The sequence below is a fragment of the Pteropus vampyrus genome, unplaced genomic scaffold (assembly GCF_000151845.1).
Source record: "Pteropus vampyrus isolate Shadow unplaced genomic scaffold, Pvam_2.0 Scaffold47, whole genome shotgun sequence".
Classification (NCBI taxonomy): domain Eukaryota; kingdom Metazoa; phylum Chordata; class Mammalia; order Chiroptera; family Pteropodidae; genus Pteropus; species Pteropus vampyrus.
This window is the reverse complement of record NW_011888828.1, coordinates 8,328,833-8,332,604: the sequence shown is the minus strand read 5'-3', so window position 1 is coordinate 8,332,604 and position 3,772 is coordinate 8,328,833.

The following is a 3,772-nucleotide window of genomic DNA, read 5'->3' as shown; positions in this document are numbered from 1 at the left end:
TCTTGGAAGAGACTGATGTGGTAAAACATTTCTGTTCATTTCCCCCTGAAGAATGTCACATTGGGTAATGTTCTGTGGGTGGTCATGTAATGAGACACTGGTGTCTGTCTATGACACATATTGTATATGAAAGGAGGCGTAGATAAAGGTAACTTGAATTCCATCCCTCTCTGTGTTTATATGATGCTTATCACCATGCTATCTACACACCCAGACTAGAAGCTTTACAACAAGTAAATTTTCTACCTCCATTCATTTGAAACCAATGGACAATGAGTCTTGGCAGGCTCTCAAAGGGTTAATATGCACATATGCTTTTGGGTAGTCAGAGATGAAAATGGACGGACCCAAGTGGCAACAATTTCCCCATTTCCAATAATGTAAGCAACTGCTCTAGTGAAATACCACTGGAAATGAATCTTCTATATTATAAACATATTCTAAGTGCATTTGCAGGCATCTAGCTATTTAAATTGTTTTTACCTAAACCAGTGACTTTTGTAAAAATATAGCTATTCACGGTCCTAGTTTATTTTGAAGAGTAATAGCATGGAAAATTTTAAAGGAAAACATTTAGCTATTTTTTCTGTAGGAGAGAGCAAGTATTACAGTGATTCTGTGTTTGTATGTGTTGTGTATATGTATATGTATAGTTATTATAATACATGTATAATATATTATAAATTACTTTTAACTTAAAAGCATTAAAAGTACATATTCCTTTTTTGCATGTAAATGTAACTTTTAATAAAACTGTCCCAAAGATATTTCCTTTTTTCCATCCCATGATAGAATTGACACAATAGAGAATGTTGTTGACTAAGACCAAACATCACTGAGCCCAACTGGACCTTTTACAAAGTCAAATTATAACAATAATGAGACTTTTAGAACATCTGTATTTTCTTTTGGAGTCTTTCACTTCCTTCCTCTTTTTAGCCTCTAACTTCCTCTGTTTTCTTTTAGTCTTGAACTGTAACCGGGACATTCTGGAACACAGATTTATTCATCCTGACCTCAGCTGTGATTAATCCACCCGAGACAAAGATCAACTTCTGGCTAACACTGGTTCCCTCTCCCTTATATCAATAATGCAAATTCACCTACTTCTCTGTAGTATCTGCTCTAGGTATGGCTGAAAAAGAAAACTCAGACAGCAAAGATATAAGAATTGTCTATGATTCATTTAAGAAACATGTATTAGGTACCACTGATGTATTAGGCACTGAGTATGCAGTATTTTTAATTAATGGATATTAATTTTACTGCACTTGAAACTCTGAAATTCAAATGAGGTTTAAGAGAATGATGAATGGCTTATAGTCCACATTTGTAAGTCCTGTTCTTGTTTCACCACCATATGGTACAAGAAGCAAGATTATAATTCTCTTTGGGTGGGAGGAGGCACTAGTGTAGATTAATCAAATACACTGGCAGCTAAGATGAATGACACCTTAGTTAATACTAAAACCTCATTGGAACCATTAGTTTTGACCTCTTTATCAAAACTTTTACCCAGGCTGCTAACAATTAATAAAATTGATGAATCTGAGTTTCAGCCTTTTGCCTTTTTTTTTTTTTACTGGTCATTTGTCAATCAGTAGTATTTATTGAGAATTCACTATATACAGAGCATTGTGCAGACTTGAAGCCTCCAAACCCTGTTAGGGGGAAAGTATTTGAAGGCGTATTAATAGGCTTCTTGAGACCAAGTTGTCACATTTGCAAATAAATTAGCTCAATAATAAGAAAAAGGTTTCTTTTTACAAGAGGCCTTCTCAGAGTCTCTAATCTTCTAACACATTGTTAACAGCCAAAGAAGGATTTAGTATTCAGCATTTCCCTTTGTTATCCTCTATTATCCAAGCACCAATTAATATTTTCTGGAAATCGCGTTCTGCAAATCTCAGTAAATAGGAGCTGTGGTCATTGCTTTCAGAAAAAAGAGTTAATGTCTCTATTATAAAGGTTAGTCTATAACCATAAATGTTTAAAGTAAAGAAGGTCAGAGATCGCTTAACCAGTGGTTCATAAACCAAAGTGACTATTAAGTTTTCACTGACAGCCATTAAAAAACACAAATTCTCAAAGTCTGGCCCTCCATCAGACTTACTGGAATTTGGATAGGAAAAAACCCAAACCCTCAAGATCCTGTGTTAATTCAGATGATGAGACAGATGTGGAAAACACTGTCCAGTCCGAATCAATCCATGCCCAAGGAAGGTTTCGAAGGATCTCTGAGCCTCATTGCCAAGGCACCACTGTTTGATAGCAGACGGCTACTTCCCTGGCCTCTCCCCTGGACCCTGGACCCACAGGCTAGCAATCGTAACGCTAACAGTGACACAGACTGTTCTGAAGAAACAAGCTATGCGGTTAAAAAACAAACAAATTTAAAAAAGAACAACAAATAGAATAATTGGAGGGACTAAACCATCCCAGCATTTCTAAAACTGTGGTATACACACTATATGATACCAAATCATTTGACTCTGGTGGTATACTCCAGGGCAGGGCCCATACAGTCTGCCTCACTTTTATTTACAGCCTGCAGAGACTCAAGTTTCTGAAGTTCATTCAAAGTAGAGGTAGTGGGAGGGGGGGACCTCCGAGACAGTTGTTCTCAACCTTGGCTACACGTTAGAATTAACCAGGGGCTTTTAAAATATGAAAGACCACACCTCACCACAAAATCATTAATCTCTGGCTGTCGTCTCTAGGCATAAGTATTTTTTAAATCACTCAGATGATTCTAAAATGCAGCCGAGGTTGGCACCTGCTGCTGGCAGGAAATGAGAGGAGGACAGTCATAGATTCCTCCTGCTCTATTACAATGAAGATAGAATGAGCCACGGGCTAAGGATGTCCTTGTCTTCATTTTTCCTATATGGGAAGGCCAATGTACTGCGGTTTTTTTGTTTGTTTGTTTGTTTTTGTTTGTTTTCGAATTAAATTTACCGGGGTAACATTGGTTAATAAAATTATATAGGTTTCAAGTGTACAATTCAATAATACATCATGTGTATATTACACTGTGTGCTCACCATCTAAAGTCGAATCTCCTTCCCTCACCATATATTTGACCCCCGCTACCCTTTTCTACTTCTCCCCTCTCCCCTTTCCCACTGTACTGCTTTTCCTGATTTATGGTAAAAATATAGATTTTTTAAAAAATATGGATTCTTTATGAAATCATTTAGTTAAGGTAAAAGCAAAAAGTGAGTTGATTTTTTAAAAAACATATTAAGTGACTAATCGAGCAGGTATTAATAGGATATGGCAAAAATTGTGCTAGACTGTGGATGAATGGGGTTCAGCAAATTCTGAGCCAGTCAGCAGTGAGAGGAGAGACAAGCAAACATGCTGCGGGCAGCTGAGTCACATCGACGGTGACCCGGGACACAAAGATCCTGCTGCTTGGAGTTCCCACAGCTCCTTTTCTTCCTTTTTTCAGCTTTTCCTTGGTTCCCACCCAAAAGCATCCAAATGATTGCTGTCTCCCAGTACCTGTGAATAGGTCTCTCTATTTCTCACAAGCAAAAGGGACTTCTTTCATAAGAAAACTATATGTATATGGGGCCATATAGTTAATAAATATATTTATCGTCCTTATTTAAGTATGAGTCTTGACTTTAGAGCTGTAATATGTAAGCATGAAGACATGTGCAAATGTGTATTTTTAAAGTTTAAAAAGGGTCTCTGGCTGGTCCCTCACTGTCTCGGGTTACTCTGGCCATCGACTGGCCACACTAGATCCAGCTTGGCCTCCAGA